Source organism: Trachypithecus francoisi, unplaced genomic scaffold, assembly GCF_009764315.1.
Source record: "Trachypithecus francoisi isolate TF-2019V2 unplaced genomic scaffold, Tfra_2.0 Lachesis_group13, whole genome shotgun sequence".
In the NCBI taxonomy this organism is placed as follows: domain Eukaryota; kingdom Metazoa; phylum Chordata; class Mammalia; order Primates; family Cercopithecidae; genus Trachypithecus; species Trachypithecus francoisi.
In genome coordinates this window covers 65300063-65319479 of record NW_022681458.1, presented here as the reverse complement: position 1 = coordinate 65319479, position 19417 = coordinate 65300063, and the positions used below count along the sequence as shown (strand labels likewise).

The following is a 19417-nucleotide window of genomic DNA, read 5'->3' as shown; positions in this document are numbered from 1 at the left end:
ACATTTATTTTTGTGCTCATCTGAACTGAAATAATACAAATGAGATACTAAAAAGATATCATTACATGCAGAAGTAGGCGAAGAATTTAGAATCCCAATTCTATAAGTTAACAGCTGTGCATAAAGCAATTCAGAAATGCTTCGAGTCTGCAGGTTGCCTGGGAATCTCTGTCGAGCTCGTATGGACTGGTGACAATCTACATGTGAATCCTGCATGTTGATAGTTCAAGGCTACTTTATTTCAGGCAGAAATAAATAGGGTAGTAAGAAGTCTGTCTCCACCGAAAGCCTGCAGTACAGCTGAATACAGCCACTGCAGTAGTGCCATAAAACGGGATGAGTTTAAAACTACCAGATGGTACCCTGTACAGTGCCTGAAATAAAATGGAGAATTAGGGTGCCCCAAGGTGTGCACAGGAAAGGCAATTACATGAAATAAATGTGCCTCGGGCCTACAGGATGCTCAAGTATGCTACACAGGAGACATATAGTACATCTGGTGAACAGATTTTATCACACACTGGAAAGCCATAAAGCACACCGTTGAATATCGGAACCCCGTCTTACAATGACATTTTACCTGTGTTGCTATTCAGTGCTGTTTATTTTAAAAGGTGCTGTAATCTCGATGATGTGTTTTAAAAGCCTCCTTAACAATGTTTCCTACTATGTCCCATTTTGAGGGGTACAGATTGATTCAATGCAATGAAAGTCTGTGGACAAATAGCCACTCTGGTCACACGAGATCTTGTTTTTATTTCATTTATCTCATTGCTGATGTGATTTGAGTAATAGGATTATACTTGTCAGCACTCCCCATTTGGGAAAATGCCAACATATTTTTAATGCTATTTCCCACATCTCCGTTGTATTGTCTGTCGCTTCACTAGAGTTTCCCTCTCCACCCACTCCTCCTTTTTCTTAACGTTCAAAGAAAAAGTGATTTTTTTAGTGGTGGAGGTTTGTGAGGAGGATTTGTTGGCATGGAGCCGTTTCTTGCTTCGTCCTCCACAGACGCAAATCTGCTCTCTGTTTGAAAATGATGTGCTTCTCTTCCGTTGTAAAAATGGCTGAGGAACACATAACATTCATTATTGTTTTAAGAGTTGCTGTAATAAAATCCTCTCAGTACTTAAAGATAGTTTTAGTGTCCCTCCTAGGATTCATTCCAGCTTTGATAATTGGGTAATTGCATCCCCTCCCCCACCAATAAATATTTTCACCCAATTAAGTTTAAAACTATAATAAATTTTAAAGAATTATAGTCTAAAAATTCATACCCTAGAACCAGTATTAAGTATGAATATTTATCTTAAGCCATCAAGCAGTGCAGCCTGTTTAGATGCTCCCATACTTTCTGTGCAGCGTCCTAGCTCCCAAGAGCTGCTGCTGGTGGTGCAGCTTCCCCGAGTGCCAGGAAGACGTGTGCCCTTTACTGCCTGTATGGTTTCGGACAAAATAATCGTTTACTTTCACGTTCCTGTCCTTCTTTGTTTCCACGCAGCATTATTAATTTGTTCACTCATTCATTCATTCCTGTCTTCAGTAAATTCTAACTGAGTGACTGGGCCCATGCTTATGGTTGAAGCTGGGTGTGGAGAGATGCACAGAGGGACCAAGTGGCTGCCCTGACACAGCCCACAGCTTATTAATACCTTCACTCCCTCCTATTCACTCTACAAACCAATGCATCCAGATACATCTTCCAGGCCTTTATTACAGGTTCACCCTCTGTTGCACAAGAGCATATACTCTCAATACTAAAGGGCAACTAAATGATACGGGACACTACCACCATTGCTCAGATGTGTAATAAATGCAGAGTAGCACCCAGAAGACAGTCCAGGAGTTCACATTTCAAACTCCAGCCCAACAGAGTCTCCAAACCTCCTGTTCCTCATGTTGAAAATAGAAATTCAATCACAGCCCCCAAAGCTGGTCGCTTTTGGCAACAGTAACACCTGGAGCTCTGGAGCCAGGAGCAAGGACAAAAGAGCACCACTGGCAAAGCTGAAGCTGAGGTCTGGGAGAAGGGAAAAGTGCAGCTGCGGCAAGAGTGAAAGAGGAATTGATGACTAGGAGAAGAAAGAGAGCCAAAAAGAACAAATCAGTAGGCCCAGCTGGTGGATGAGGAGAGGGTGGACCCTGGACTCTGGAGCTCTGTTGGGCACCGACCTGGTCTCCCCACCACCATGGTTTTCCTCAGTCCTGCTGCCTTCCTTCATCCACTTTGTCCCCTTCTCCTAAGCCAGCCCATCCTATCCTGCTGTCCACAAACGCCCAGGTTTGTTCTTCTTTGATCACCCCCTCCACCTCCACCATCAAGGCTTAACCATCTCTGCCCCATTTCCACCCATCACCTTGCAGGAAAAGAGCATGTCAGCATTGCATGCCCAGGTGGTCATATTTCAGAGGACACATTGTGAAAACACAATGACACAGACACACAAAAACAGTGATGCTGAATCTCTAGGTAATGTGGTTTTGGGTGCTGAGCTCTATTAATAAAGAATATGTCAATGACAATATTCAGTTGGTGGAAAAAAAATGAGAAAAAACCCTTTAGCTTCTAAAACCCGATGTATATGTCAAGAATTTCTGAAGACGTCAACAGGGAAGTTGTTTTTAAAATTCAGGATCATAATACCCGAAAAAATTGAGAATCTAGTAACTTTTCTTCTTCAAAACATTTCTGATGTGATTCTAGGTGGGGGCGTTGGCAATGGTGGCAATTGGGGTTCACCAAGAAGAAACGTCCAAAAAATTGAAGTTCAAAGCTAAGCTGGAGCTAAAACCAGTCTGGTATTTGGCTCTTTATATCACACACAGTACTGGTCAAGAGGATGGCAATCATAACTTTGTTTTATTTACTCTGAAATATTTCAGACCACTTCAATTAGTTACAAAGATTTCACTTGAAGAAATAAAAGTAATACATGTCAGAGAATGGTCTAAGTGAAGGGCAGGAAAAGATGACAGGGAAGAATTTGTGAGAAAAGTCTTTGTGTCTGTATTTGCTCTTTACTCTATTCAGATTTTTCATCAGTTCTTAATCAGCACTATAAGCAGAAGTTGCAGGCAAGGGCAGGAGAATGGCATTGGTAGTTCTATGGAAGCTATGCGGGAAAAGCATGTGGGGGAAGGAGTTCTTGGTATGAACTGTACAAGTTGGTTTCAATGCTGTTTCTCCAAGGGCAGGTTGGGCTATAGGTGGCTGCTTTCTGGCGGATGCCAGTTGGCATGTCACCTGAGGGTGGAGTTTTCAGAAGGAAGGGATCAGACCAGAATTAGCCAAGGTTCCAAGGAGCCTCCCCTAGATGGATGCAGTCTGAGCAGGTGTGGAGAAAAGTCGTTTCCATGGCAGCTGTCACTAGGCGCTCTGCCAGGGAGGCTGACTGGTACTTAGTGGACTGGATGCAAGATATCAACATCTCCAAAGTATCCTGCTGTATGAACAATCCGTGAGCAGCACCCAGCTTCCAGCAAGCAAGGCTTTCAAGCATGATGGGGAAGAAGAGAGTGAATGCACCGAACTCCTGCGGCTGTTGTTTCTCAGCTGTGCAGACTCGGGCAGGTTAAGCCTCAGTTCTCCACTCTATAAAGTGGGCATGAAAATAGTAGTGCTTTCCTTATAAAACTATCATGAAGAATCAATGAGAAAATCCACATAAAAGTACATGGCCTGGCTTATAGTAAGGACTCAATCATTTTTAGCTATTGTTACAAATAATAGCTCTGTAGGCAAGGATGAATGAACTAGAGCTGTAGAGAGGAGCACAGGGAAATGAGATTCTCTTTGGAGCATCATAGAAAAGCATCAGAAAGCACATAAAAGAAAAAACAGGGGAAGGCACAATGGGGGTAGAGGACATACAGGTGGTGAGAAATGAAATTAGATTGGACCCACTCTTCACCTAATGTCGCAAGATTTTCCATCATTAAGGATCCTCAGCCAAGGGATGGGAATCTTTTGGGATAAGCAGAGGCAAGTGGTGGGTGTGGGAGAGCAAATCAGAGACCATTCTAGAAGTTGGCCTGGTGACAATAAGTGATGAGAATTGCATGGGTGCTTACCCAGTAGCTGTTGGGTGCCGTAAAAGGTGGGTTACAGCTATTATGCTACACATGGGTATAAAGACAGGGGAAGTGGGGAAAGGGGCCCTGTGGGTAAATGTTGGCTATTAGTATGGAAACCAAAGTCAGGACAATCTGGGTTTTGACGCCAGAGATTTTGCCAAAGCCAATTGAAGGTCTTTAGACACCAGAGGTTCTACAGGGCCTCAACATGTCATGGTACGAACAGGAAGGTTTTGTGCTTGTAGAAAAGTGGTGACATTGAGGAGCAAAGAGAAACCTCTTCATAAGGACTTAAACAACATCACATGCTGGTATTCATTTTTTTTAAAGGTGACAGAGTAAAATACATTTTAATATCCAGGGAAAATAAGAATGTAATACAATATGAAACTTGAATTGACCTAGAGATAATTTCAGAATGTTCTGAAAATAAAAATGATTGAAAAAATAGCTGATGTGTCAGAATGCACCAGCAGTGTAATGTAGGATGAACCAGAAACCAGGCTGTAGAAATATTTCCATGCCAATACCATTAACTAAACAAATCTGAGATTTGTGAGGCTTGGAGATCAGCAAAGACCTTGCTATAGCTAACAACTCAGTGCTGGATAAGGGAATAAGAAATTGAATTTTCTAGGGTACAGATAGATAAGAAATAGGAAGAAAGAAGCTAGTAGTACATGAGAACAATGTCCATACATACAAACTCCATAGATGCATAGAATATTTTCATAATAACATTTTGCAAGAGACCTCTAGTTTCTCACTCCCCTTTCTCACCTTACTCTCTTGAATTCTGAGTTCTATCTCTTTGACTCCATTAACTCTCTTCTCTCAAAAATCAATTGCCAAATCCATTTACCTGTGTACACATACACCTTTATTCCAAGCATATTTACTAAATATCAGCTACATATAGGGCTCTATGTAAAGCATTGGGTGATTTGATACCTGCTCTTGGAGGGTTTAAATGTGGGGAAAAGGCAGATGTACTCCAATAAATAAACATAGCACAAGGCAGGAGATCAATATTATGAAAATGGTGCTTTGAGGATATGACATGAGGCAAGAGCTCTGAATTCCCACTGGGTGGGCTGAAGGGGCTTCTTGGGAGCTTAGAGCTTCAACAGTGAGGGCAGGGATTTAAGAGGATGTTCTAAGCAGAGGGGAATAGGAATGAGCTGAGATGCTTTCAGGAAACAACAGGAAGTCTGGTGGTGGGGAGGACAGGATAGTGGAAGAAACACTTTCCAACTGAGGAGGACCAGGCTTGACATACAATCAGTTGTACAGATAACAGAGATATTGCTGTCAGCAATGTGGAGCAAATGGAGAATTGAGATGATGATGGCCTGGACTGAGGCTACAGGGAACCAATGGAAAGGAGGGGTCAAGTTTGAAAACATGGTAGAGGTAAAATCAACAAGACCAAATGACCCGTTGGAGTGAGAAATGGGAAAAGGCTGGCACCCAAGGTTCTTTTTAGAGTTCTTATCCTCTCTAACCTTTCCTGCCCACATGACATTGCTTAACACTTCCGGCTTCTGGAAGCTCCTTCTGTTTCTTTAAGGAGGTGGCACTGCCCTGCTTCTCCTTCCGGTCATGAGCAAAACACAAACGTCCTTTGGAAAGAAATTTAGCTCTTCATTCCAACACTCATCTCTCCAAAAGATTAAGTGATTTATGTGACTCTGGTGAAATCTGAGTTAAGTAGTAGGTCTGAGCCCATGAGATTTATCTGCTAGGCTGAGTTCCATCCCCTGGGGAGAAAAAAAAGGGAAGAGATTTGGTTGCAGGTGTGTACAGATGTGAGCTTAGGGAATTGAAATGTTCCTAAGACTCTCTGCAGGAAACTTAATGCTTCATACCAGCAGGCAAAAATAGTTTGAGGTTCTTTCCCAAGATAGTGAGTTTTAAATAGAGATGTGATTTGGAATGGTCAACATATAAATCTTCCTCCCTGGCTTCCACATGAAGCACATGTTTGATCCTATAGACAGCAACGAGTCTTTAAGAGCCATAATGGCCCATCATGCCAGAGGGTATTTATGGATTTACAGAGTCTTCAGATATCTGGATCTTGTGCAAGCATGATAAAAGCCCTCTGAAGTTTTTGCTCAAATAAATAAGTGCTTAGCTAGCTGTGTTTCTTAAGTTAAATGACTCAGCCATTGTTCACTTGTAAAATACCCAAGGGTCCTAGTCTACATTTTGGAGTAATGTGCTACAACATTTCTGTTGGAAGAATAAAGCAGTTTAGGGGCTGTAGGAAATCACTAACTTCTATTTTTGTTTTTCACACTGCTAATTTAATAGGAAATATGCTGCTGAGTATAAGTTTGATGGCAGGCATTTCTCAAGCCATCTCCAGTGCCCAACAAGGGTGATGGGAGTAAAATAGTTTTCTGTTTAAAAAACTGATTTGAAACATAGGTCAATAATTTTAGAAACCAAATGTTTTGTTAGATTCTTAACTGATAGGACTTAGAAGCTAATGGTTGTAGAGATGGGAATCTTGTTTGTAGACAGATTGAGTTTCTCATTGAGTTTTTTCATTTCCAGCAAGGAGCTGGAGAATTTTTACTATCTCACAAACCCTCTTCTTTGATAAGGAGACATATTAAAAGTTATTTGCTGTGTCTTCATGAAATGCCTACCATGCTATGGAATTAACATACCCATTTTCAGTGAATGCTTAAAACAAAGTATTTTATAAATTGTGGTAAATAAAGCCTCTGACAGGTAGCTGGTACTAGAGCAGTTAACGCTGTCAGAGGACCCTCAGGCTTCCTGTGTCTTCTGTATGCCATAAGCCAAGATGCTTTAGCTTAATCCAAAACCAGAGGCCAGAAGTTTACTGATCTGTGTCAGTTAGGTAAATCTCAATGCACAGAGATCATTGATTTTAAAAATATAAATGTTTTCCCAACCTCTACTTCTTTTTGAGATAAGTATTGGGGAAGAGCTGAACATAATGTATCTGTCTGGGTTTCGGTTATTCAAATGGGAACATGTCATATAATGATAGCCACATCTGGAGCGAAGTGTAATGGCTAGAGAAAGGCTGCTGCTACCATCATTACCACAGTGGCCTTCCCAGGCAATCTCCTAAATTCCCAGCAGAGAGGCAGAGTCCTCTAGCTTGCTGATGTGGGAGCCAAGAAATTGAAAACAGTTGGCGGGGAAGAACAAGAGGACCTGTACCTGCTACCTCAGCCAAATTACCTGTATTGACTTTGAGTGAAGCCCCTTAGGTTTGAAAAAATAGTTGTTTTTGTAATTATCAAGGGACAACTCAGTTTTTCTAAAAAGTCTGAAGGTGAGCAGTCTCAACTCCCGTTTACAAATGGAACACTAAAAAGCCATATGTAATTGAGGCTTCCCTATGAATCACACAGATTATGCCAATCAGATCATCAGGCATGCATTTAAAGAAAAAGCAGAAGACTAGTAAGTCAGATGCATGGAGGCAGTAGAGAGGAAGACATCATTCCAAAAAGAGAAGGTAATCAATTGGAAAACCTGAGTCCCAAGTCCTCTGTAGTGACTCTTCTGGAAGACCCCAGAATCAATATTAGGGATATGGTTTGGCTCTGTGTCCCCACCCACATCTCATCTTGTAGCTCCCATAATTCCCACGTATTGTGGGAGGAACCCAGTGGGAGATAATTGTATCATGGGGTGGGTCTTTCCTGTGCTGTTCTCATGATAAGAAGTCTCACAAGATTGGATGGTTTAAAAAATGGGAATTTCCCTGCACAAGCCCCTTCTCTTGCCACTGCCATGTAAGAAATGCCTTTCACCTTCTGCCATGATTGTGAGGCCTCCCTAGCCATGTGGAACTATAAGTCCATTAAACCTCTTTATTTTGTAAATTGCCCAGTCTCAGGTATGTCTTTATCAGCACTGTGAAAATGGACTAATACAGTAAATTGGTACCAGTAGAGTGGTGCTGATGAAAAGATACCCAAAAATGTGGAAGCAACTTTGGAACTGGGTAACAGGCAGAGGTTGAAACAGTTTGGAGGGTTCAGAAGAAGACAGGAACATATGGGGAAGTTTGGAACTCCCTAGAGACTTATTGGGTGGCTTTGATGAAAATGCCGATAGTGATAAGAACAACAAGGTCCAGGTTGAGGTGGTGTCAGATGCAGATGAGGAATTTGCTGGGAACTGGAGCAAAGGTGGCTCTTGTTATGTTTTAGCAAAGAGACTGGCGGCATTTTGCCCTGTCCTAAAGATTTGTGGAACTTTGAACTTGAGAAAGACGATTTAGGGTATCTGGCAGAAAAACTTATTTAAGCAGCAAAGCATTCCGGAGGTGACTTGGGTGCTGTTAAAGGCATGCAGTTTTAAAAGAGAAACAGCATAAAGTTTGAAAAATGTGTACCCTGACAATGCAATATAAAAGAAAATCCTATTTTCTGAGGAGAAATTCAAGCTGGCTGCAGAAATTTGCATAAGTAACAAGGAGCCGAATTTTGATCACCAAGACAATGGGGAAAATATCTCCAGGGCATGTCAGAGACCTTTGCAGCAGCCCCTCCCATCACAGGCCCAGAGGTTTAGGAGGAAAAAATGGCTTCATGGGCTGGGCCCAGGGTCATTCTTCTGTGTGTAGTCTAGGGACTTGGTGCCCTGTATCCCAGCTGCTCCAGCCATGACTAAAAGGGGCCAAGGTACAGCTGTTGCTTTAGAGGGTGAAAGCCCCAAGCCTTGGCAGCTTCCACATGGTGTTGAGCCTGCAGGTACACAGAAGTGAAGAATTGAGGTTTGGGAATCTCTGCCTAAATTTCAGAGGATGTATGGAAATGCCTGGATGTCCAGGCAGAAGTTTGTTGCAGGGCTAGGGCCCTCATGGAGAACCTCTGCTAGGGCAATACAGAAGGGAAATGTGGGGTCAGAGCCCCCACACAGAGTCCCTACTGGGGCACCACCTAATGGAGCTGTGAGAAGAGGGCCAACATCCTTCCGACAGCTTGCACTGTGTGCCTGGAAAAGCTGCAGACACTCAATACCAGCCCATGAAAGCAGCCAGGAGTTGGCGCTGTACTCTGCAAAGCCACAGGGGCAGAGCTGCCCACTGTTGTGGGAGCTCACCTCTTGTAACAGTGTCACCTGGTTGTGAGACATGGAGTCAAAGGAGATCATTTTGGAGCTTTAAGATTTGACTTCCTTGCTGGATTTCAGACTTGTATAATGCCTGTAGCCCCTTTGTTTTGGCCAATTTCTCCCATTTGGAACAGCTGTATTTAACCAATGCCTGTACCTCCATTGTATCTAGGAAGTAACTAAGTTGCTTTTGATTTTGCAGACTCATAGATGGAAGGGATTTGCCTTGTCTCAGATGAAACTTTGGACTGTGGACTTTTGGGTTAATGCTGAAATGAGTTAAGACTTTGGGGGACTGTTGGGAAGGTGTGATTTGTTTTGAAATGTGAGGACATGCGATTTGGGAGGGGCCAAGTGTGGAATGATAAGGTTTGGCTCTGTGTCCCCACCAAAATCTCATCTTGTAGTTCCCATAATTCCCACGTGTTATGGGAGGTATCCAGTGGGAGATAATTGAATCACGAGGGCAGGTCTTTCATGTGCCACTCTCATGATAGTGAGTAAGTTTCATGAGATCTGATGTTTTTAAAAATGGGAGTTTCCCTGCACAACTCTCTCTTGCTGCCACCATGGAAGAAGTGCCTTTCGCCTTCTGCTATGATGTGAGGCCTCCCTAGCCACATGGAACTGTAAGTCCATTAAACCTCTTTCTTTTGTAAATTGCCCAGTCTTGGGTATGTCTTTATCAGCAGCGTGAAAATGGACTAATACAGGGATTGAACAGCTTTTCAGGTATATGAAGCAACAAACATTTCCTAGTCATGAAGAGATTTAATCTCCAGGCAAGAGGGAAAACTCATATGTGTCTTTCCCTTAAGCTTTTTTCAATCAGACCCCTGGGGGAATGCTCACAGGATGTGGTGAAAAGCGTTCCTTGAGTTTTCCAGCTTCTTCCTAGCACTGTCCTCTAGTGTGGGACCACCAACTTCCTCTGGATTCAGGGATCAAAGGATTGACAATAGTGCATAGGCTTAAGGGATTATCCTTTGGATTCTGACCACTAAACTTAATTGGGTAAGCAATGGGGACCAGCTAAGACCACTAAGCAGAGAAATGGCATGATTAGGGTTGTGTTCTATAAATCCCACTCTGGCAGCAGTGTGGAAGGATGAATTAGAATAAAAATAGGATGATGGCAGCAAACACTGCCATAGGTATCCATGGCTGGAGTGGTGGCTCACACCTATGATCCCAGCACATTTTTGGGGCAACTGAGGTGGATCACTTGAGGCCAGGAGTTTGAGACTAGCCTGGGCAACATCATGAGACCCTGTCTCTACCAAAAAAAAAAAAAAAAAGAAAGAAAGAAAAAGAACAGAAAAATTAGCCAGATGCTATGCTGTGTGCCTGTAGTCTTAACTACTTGAGAGGCTAAGGTGGGAGAATTGCTTAAGCCTGGAAGGCTGAGACCATGGTGAGCTGTGATTGCATCACTGTCTCAAAACAAATACAATACAATACAATACAAAGTACTTTGAGAGAGGATAAGAATTTGAAGGACAGTGGCAATTGCATTGACAACCATGGTCCTAACAAACTTCCTTGTGTCCCCAGACCATGTCATCCCCACCTTGGTGGCTTTGGTGTCTATGTTTACCCAAGAGCTGCTCCACACCTTCCTCAGATAAGAGCTTACATGTCATAAGCATGTCTGCTTCTAATATATTTTAATGTGAATTCCTTACTATAAGAGATTTCTGGTAAATTTATAGTTTTGGCATAGGGCCATTTCCTCATCCTGCTCATAACTAAATCCAGCAAGATCTTCTTTACCTCTGTTACATTCTAACTGCTGATCACAAAGTCAGGCAGTGCAGGAATAGACACATGGCGACAGCCTAGCAAACACCCTCTCTTTTTCAGGATAAGTAAAATTAGAAAGGGACTCTATACAGCTGAGACCTATGTGGGTTCAAAGAATAATAATAATAAAATAAATATTACACCTTTGTACTTTGTACTGAGCACTTGCTTTGTACTGTACTGTAGGCTTAATGTTTTATACATATCTTGTCATTTAATCCTCACAACAATCCTATGAAGTGACTACTGTTGGCATTCCTATTAAACAAACAGAAAACTAAATCTTTTTTTTTTTTCCGACACAGATCCTCACTCTGTCGCCCAGGCTGGAGTGCAGTGACACAATCTTAGCTCACTGCCAATCTCTGCCTCCTGGGTTCAAGCAATTCTCCTGCCTCAGCCTCCCAAGTAGCTGAGATTACAGACATCCAGCTAATTTTTGTAGTTTTTATGGAAATGGGGTTTCACCATGTTGGCTAGGCTGGTCTCGAACTCCAGACCGCAAGTGATCTGCTGGCATTGACCTCCCAAAGTGCTGGGATTACAAGCCTGAGCCATCATGCCTGGCCAGAAAACTAAATCTTAAAGAGAATTTAAGAAACTTTCCTAAAGTTTCATATCTAGTAGGTGGCAACCAGGGATTCAAATCCAGGTCTATCATGTTCTTGAGCTCAAGCTCAGTGACGTTGTACCACAGAGAGTATCATCATTTCCTGTACATATGCACATCTATTTCTAGTCCAGTCCCATGATATAAGGGCAAACTAAACCAAACTGCAGGCATTTCTCCCAATCCAATTCAAAATTGGAAGAAAAGCTTATCTTAAACCTTAGAGGATTCTCTTAGATTTAATCTAGCACTTGAAATCTGGGTCTCAACAGAAGGGAATTTGTGGAAGGATCCAGACCAAAGATGAACTCTCACACTCATCAGCATGGATCAAATCTAGGTCCTGTGAGAAAGGAACATAATTTATCCAGCACCCATGATGCTGCTCCTTCAAGGGTTGGTGACTAGACTCGTCCCAGTCACCTTGCAGGAAATTCTTGGCATGAAACATGCTCCCATCCCAAATTTATGATACTTAGGCAGCAGTCTTTGCAGACTTGAAAAAGAGACTCAGATGAGGTTTTGTACATAGGCATTAATGCTATTTTAGCTACAAGAGCTCTAGGCAGCCATATCTGCCAAGAGAAGTGGATTTTTCAGGCAGGGGTCTAAGATAGCTCCTTTACCTGCCATAGTATATTGTCAGCTATAAAAAGTCATCCAGTCCCCAATGGAGAAGCTACTCCTGGTCATCAGTTAACTCACATTACAAAGAACATTTTAAAAGTCTGGTGGCATAAAGAAAGTAAACAAAAGATTAATATCCAACATTTTTATGCAAGCAATAGATCATTAATGATCATTATGGAGAACTTGCTTAGTTCAAACGAGGTTCCAGAAGACTGGAAGCATTTTACTGTAGCACCAGTATTTATAATAGCTACCCTGGGGAACAGCAGGCCCATCAACTTGACATAGCTAATATGCAAGGTAATGGAAATAAGTAGAGGTGAAATGGAGCCACACGGACACTGAATTATCTTGGGAGCCAACTTCCATGCAAATAATTAGAAACTGCCCTGATTATTAGTAGAGTGGAGAGGACGCTGCCTCAAACACCTTAGGTCACATTTTAACTTGCTATTTAAAACTGGTGCATCACGTTGTCCTGCTGCTTAAAATCATAGCAAAGAACACTGGATGCAATTGACAGAGGACAAATCATTTCTAATGAAATTTGAGGAAGGCGTTTGTTCACATGGTTTGGCAAGCAGCACAATATTGGAGATGAGGGTGGTCTGGATTTTAGTCCCTGTCCCAAGTGACTCACTGTGCACCATTATAAAATTCCTTTAACCTTTTATTAATTTTCTCAACTGTAAAATATAGATAGTATTGCCTAACCTCGTCTCATTGTTCGTGTAAAACAAGAGAGATGAGCCTCTATAAAAATACTTGGTTGAGCATAAGACAGGAGAGGGAAATGCAGATGCGTAAATGAGCCAAGTGGCTGCATGGAGGACGCTGGGGGATTTTGCAGACTGGTGAGACACGCCCTCTAAAAAGGCCCTTTGGCTCTAGCTCATTGTTGCCTTGCAGGAACAAAGGACGGGTGTTACAGGCGGGTCTTCCCATTTTAAAGTAATATTGGAAATAGCTTTTCTTCTCTGATAAGTAATCTATTCTAAAATGCAGCAATGAAAACAGAAGTTTCTAAAACTCTGTTCATGCAGATTCCATCCTATTCATGGACTATTAGTCCTCTCCCCCAATGGGTCATATGGTATAAGGGTAACTGGGAATTTTATTAGTTGATAATAACAATAATTGCTAACATTTATAGAATTATAGACTAGAATATTAGCTGTGTGCCTAGGTATTTGTTTTTACTATGGAAATGAGGGTTTCCCTCCAGCTTTATTGAGGTATAATTGACACAAAAATTGTATACATTCAAGGTGTACAGCATGATAATTGGAGAGGTACACTTCTAAATGTTATATAAAGTAGTCCCAGAAAGCCCAAGAAAAGGTACTATTATAATCCCCATTTCATACCTGTGGAAACTGAGTGAGATTATCCCTGGTTAAAATCACATGAATTTTATAGAAGCCTTCATTTCTTAAAAAAATTACAGAAATCTTAATTTTTAAAACACGTAGCAGAGGATGTGATGTAGAAGCCCCAACCCTCAACTTTTTTTAAACCAAACCCTTCACTGTGACCCATTCCAAGAAAGCATTTTCCCAAAGCATGGTTAATTATGGGTCTTTCCTGTACTGTAAATAAGTACAGAGAATTTGCCAACGTTTCCTCTCATACATCTACTTTTCTTTAGCTTACCTTGGCCCACGGAGTTAGTTAACGTAACAAAATTAAAAATTCATTTTTATTTAACTGGACAAAGCAGGGAGTGGCCAGGGAAGGTAATTTCTTAGCCTGACTTAAAGCTGACCATGATGTGGGAAAGGTGAGCTGCCCAATGTCAATCCTGGATCAAGTTCAAATACAAGAGTCCAGAGGAAACACAATAATATTTCATCTTCTCATTATTGCACATTAAAGACTCCGCTAGAGGCCTTTCATCCTGGAAAATAATATCTAGAGGGGATCTTCAAGTTTCAGGGAGATATTTCCAAGAAGATCTAAAAATAAAAAGATAGGATACCCACAAGAGAGGAAAAAGCCTCAATTTTCTATTAGTAGATCAAATAATGAGGTGAATATCTGAATGATGAATAAATCATGACTTCATTTTCCCTTTCTTCTTGTCCCTTTAGCAGGTCTTTGCCAGTTCCTTTGCTTATTAGCATGACTGCTAGAGAGTAGGCAGAACAACAGTTAAAAAGCAATGTTCTTTGTGGGACAGTTAGAAGAAAATTATCATCTGTAGTGATTATTAGAAAAGGGCTAACAATGAAAGAAATTTCTGATTACCTACATGCCTTAAGCATGCAGGATTGGCATTAGTATTATTTGCCAATCCAAGTCTGTATTCCTACTCCTCCTAACACTCTCATTTCCCACATTTCTGTTTGCCCTGCCCGGACATTTCCAGCACTCTCTTTCAGCATGGAGATGAAGGACTTCCAAGTGATGGCAAGCAGTTAAAAATATCAGAAGGAGCTGGCAAATGACAGTCATAGTTAAGGGAAGTAAGAAATGGAATCTTACCAAGGGTCAGTGTGTGGGACTCGGACGATTCCAGTGCACGTGAATGACTAACTTGGGGCAACAAGAAAACAAAATGGGCAGCCCAGATGCAGAGGAGCCTCACGCTATCTCCCTGTCCACGGGCTTGGGGCCTGTGTCCCTTCTCTTCCCGTCATGGCCTGAGTGTTTCCCCAAGAAGCCAGGGAATTAGAACAGGATGTATGTAACCCTGTAGGGAATTCTAAACAAAAGCAAAACAAGAAACTTCCCTTCACCAAAGGAGCATTCATTCTGAGAAGTAGATTTCTCTTAAAATGGTGTTTCCTTGGCCTGTGAGAGGGAACTAGTCAGTGATTCTCAGAAGCAACCACAAAAGAAGAGTCTTGGAATTATAACAGCTTGTTGCTAACGTTGACACTAATCATGAAAAAGGAAGTGGTAACCATTAGAAAATTCCCAAGAATAGGTTATGCTGGGACAGAGGGAAGAACAGTACTGATATTTTAAAATTGAGCAACATTCATCCCCCTCCACAACCTCCAAAACAGCCCAGGGAGCTTGTGGATCCTAAGCGTTTTTATCACATTCAATTGTGTAAGTATTCATAGGACTTTGGAATGTACCTACCACTATGCTAAGAGTTTCTTTTAGTGGTGCTAGGAGTTTTAGTGAGAGAAGGCTTTTTCATTAAGCAAAGACATCATGTTTGGGAATGAAGTTAGTGGGGTCAGGAGAGATTTACATGATCCTTGGGCTTAAGGAGGGACTTACATCCTGGCCCTTGATTCAAGACAGGAGAATTGTCTTGTGCACATTCCAGAAGTGGGTATCCCAGAGGTGAGGACATTTAAGGCACCTCAGTTATCAAAGAAATACAGGACAACTTGTATTTCTATTGGACGACTTGCAGCCTGCTGTAGGCCCAAAGGTAATGCTCCGTGGAGAACTAGACCCAATTAAATTGGGGACTGCCTTGCAGTTACCAAGTTTCATGCAACTTCTGATGGATTTGGAATGAGGAGTAGAGGCAGGCCCAGAGCAAAATGAGCTGAGTTGGGAAAGGGAAAAATAGACTCAGAATGCAAAAGCAGGGTTCTTTGATGGGCTGAAGAACTGACACATGGAAAATGTAATGCATTATTGACAAACACGTATGCTGGCTGCAAAAATAATTAACACAAGCAGAAAAGAAATAGGAATGAAATGGAGCAGAAAGACTTTGAAAGATTGTGAAGTGGCCGCTGAAATTGCCAAGCTAATGTCAGAGAGATGATTACAATTTTCCAATAGAACAGGTGAATAGGTACTTAGGAGAGTGTGGTGTAAACCAAGGGAAAGTGGATCATTATATGAATCTGCACTGAGGTACTAATCAGCATTTTATGTGCAACTTTGCAGTGCACATTTTAGCAGATGGAGGAAGCTCTTAAAAGCTGATAGCTAAACCAAGTCTGACTGCCTTTCTGTTTCATAATAGCCATCCCTGGAATGGGTACTTGTTCCTGTGAGCACTGCAGAATCAGTTCCCAGAACAGAATTCCAGAAATATCAATATGTTCACAAAGTAAAAATATCTGCAAAACTCTAGGATCAAGGGAGAGGAAGGGGAAGGAAGGGAAAGTTTACATCTTCCTAAACAGGAGTGCCTGGACGAACAGGCTATAACAGGGTTCTCAGTAATGAGAACTCAAAGTAAAGATCAAGTAGCAAAAAGGAGAAAATCTTCTGTAGGCCAGACTGTATATATGCACGCATGCACACACACATTCTTGTAGAAACTGTATTGCTGCAATAACCAAAACAATTAGATGGTGGATTGTGGGTATGTTAAAAGAGAATAATTCTTCATGATCAGAATGACTTTTTCGCTCGTTCAACAGAAAAAGACTCTTATTTTTTATTTGTTGGCAAAGCCAAATTAGAAAAAATATATATCTTTACGACCATAGGAGACAAATGAGTGATACCAAATATCACTAAAAATGCTATTAATCTACAGTGGTATAAAATTACCATCTCAGCACAAAGAAAGCCTATATAATCTGAATTTCTCTGGCATCATAAAAACGAATGAGAAGCGAAATTGAGAGTAAGTATGCTTTTGAGATGCCGTTAAGAGTTACATGCATTGTTAACAAATGTGGCTAGACAGACTGGTGATTTACCTTGAGTAACAAATTTATAGAGATACAGAAAATTTTCAGAAGGGACCAACTCATTGCCCTTCACTTTTGTTGATGACTCCTTTGAGGGTGTTATTCTCCTTTCTTGGATATTAAAGTGTGGCTGATTAGCCATTGACTTTATAGATTATTTCCCCATTTTTATTTGCTTATTTTCTGCATATAGCAGAAGCCAAAAATAGCTTGGGGTGGGGTGAGGGTGTGGCAAGGAAGAGGATACAGGTCAGGAGTTTCTTCATGTACCAGAGGAGCCTAAGTGACCTCACTGGGTGACTAGTGAGGTACACAAAGGACTTTGGCTTCATCACTATGGAGTCTTCCTCAAATCTGAACAAGCCCCACTCTCTGTTAATCTTCCATTATCTCTTAATCAGTCTAGTTGAGTGGAATGTCAGCCCAATTCCAGGATATTTCCACAAGACCCTGGAAGGAGCTGGACAAGGGCAATGGCCAGTTCAATAACTATGAGGAAGTACAGGGCAATATCTGACAGGAAGTAGAGGGCAGTATTTAACAGGAAGTAGAGGGCAGTATCTAACAGGAAGCAGAAGTCAGTATCTGACAGGAAGTACAGGGCAGTTTCTGACAAGAAGTAGAGGGCAGTTTCTGACAGGAAGTAGAGTGTAGTATCTGACAGGAAGTAGAGGGTAGTGGCATTGGGCTGTTGAGGGGGGTAGGAGGACAACATAGGATGTGGAGGAGGAAGGGTAAAAAGATGGGAAAAGGAGAGAAATGAGTGTTTTCACATTTTTCCCCCTATATAATAAAGAAAAAGAAACAAAAAGGAACCTCACTACCAACACCACCACTTAGGAGAAATTTAGAAAGGAACGTGTCAGTTTTCGATTTGTCTCAAAGTTGGTGTGGGAACAAGATGTGAAGGTGATAAAACTTCACGAAAATGCTACCAGTAACCTCTGAAGTTTGCTGCTAGCCAGGGAAAATATGCAATGAGTGGTAGCAATGACATTTACCTTTTTGTCAGCTGACTTCAAAGATTTTAACATTTATATTATAACACTAATGCAAGACATCCCTGTGAGATGAGCAGAGGCTCCTGTTTAGAATCCCATTTCCCTGAGGATTACAGCCTCCTTCCCAAGGGCACATAACTAGAACAAGGTGAATCTGGATATAGAACTGAAGTCCCATTCTAGTCTATTGTTCTTTCCCTGAAACTGTACCAGGCACCTTTTCCCAACATCCCTCTAGACAGAGACCCCGTCGCTGAAAACATGAGGATGCTGGGCATGGCCTTTTATGTCACAGCAGAAGTTCCAAGGTTGGCCCCAACGATAGATCCAGGTTTATGGGACCTAAAGCTTAAACTTGTGGGTCATTCTTTAAGAAAAATAATTTTTAAAGTTGAGTTTAAAAGTAGGTATGCATAGGAGAACTTTATTTCAAAAAGAAATTGCATCAAATCAGAAATGTTATAAACCTCACTGCTATAGTTTAATTTATCTGACTCCTCCATTTGATCCTCGGTGTTGGAGGCAGGGCCTCATGAGAGGTGTTTGGGTCATAGGGTGGATCCCTCATAAATGGTTGGTGCAATCTTTGCAGTAATGAGTTAGTACTTGCTCTACATTAGTTCCCATAAGAGCTGCTTATTTTAAAGAGTCTGGCACCTCCCCTCTTTATCTCTTGTGCTTCTTCCTTCACCTGTTATCTCTGCACAAACTGGTTCCTCTTCCACCATGAGTGGGACCAGCCTGAAGCTCTCACCAGAAGCAGATGCTGGTGTCATGCTTTTTGGATAACCTGCAGAACCATGAGCCAAACAAACCTTTTTTCTTTATTTAGCCAGTCTCTATTATTCCTTTATAGCAATACAAATGAACTAAGACACTGGCAAATATCACAAATTAAAAAAAAAATCAGAAAGGAAAGTAACATTATGTTTTTGGTAATTAAGCACCTAATTGCAGTTCTATAATGCTTGTTTCCCTTCATCTTTGCCTTTATACTCTTTGATATAATATCCCTTTATATAATAATTTTGTAATTTTTTCTAGAGAGGAAAACATAATTCAGTCTTCACTGTGTTTGATCAAAATGTGGTCATTATTGGTTTCAAAAAGTTACTTTTCACTTCAGCCTTTTATTGGCAATGCCATATCTGTAAATTCCTTGGCAGTTTTTGCCTGAAGCCAAAAGTTTTAGAGACTGTCAACCTTCTAATGTGGCTGGTCAGCCACTCACTCTACCTCCCTGTTCCCAATTACAGATTCTCACTGACTTCTTCCTCACCAGGTCTGACCTAGGGTAAGGAGGCCAGGGAGTCAGGGTGCTCTGAAGCCTAGGTCAAAGTAGTAACGAGCAGTGCCTGGTTCAGATTCCTATCACTGAAGGCAAGAATGGGTCAGGATGCTCATGGCAGGCCTATCAGAAGGAGCTGTCAGTAGGTGTAGGCAGAGGGAGAGGATTTTCTGAGCCCACCAGGCCAACCAGCAGCCCCAGGACCATGACAGGCAAGGGCAGTGATGCCCCCAGGCTGAGTTAGCAACTTTGTCTTCTTGCTGGGGTAGTTGCTTTC

The 19417-nt window shown here is 41.6% G+C and overlaps 1 long non-coding RNA gene across 1 annotated transcript in view; it reads left to right on the top strand.

Moving 5' to 3' along the window:
* Nucleotides 1-19417, top strand: part of LOC117094814 — a 176321-nt gene that overhangs the window by 122428 nt on the left and 34476 nt on the right. The window lies entirely within an intron of this gene.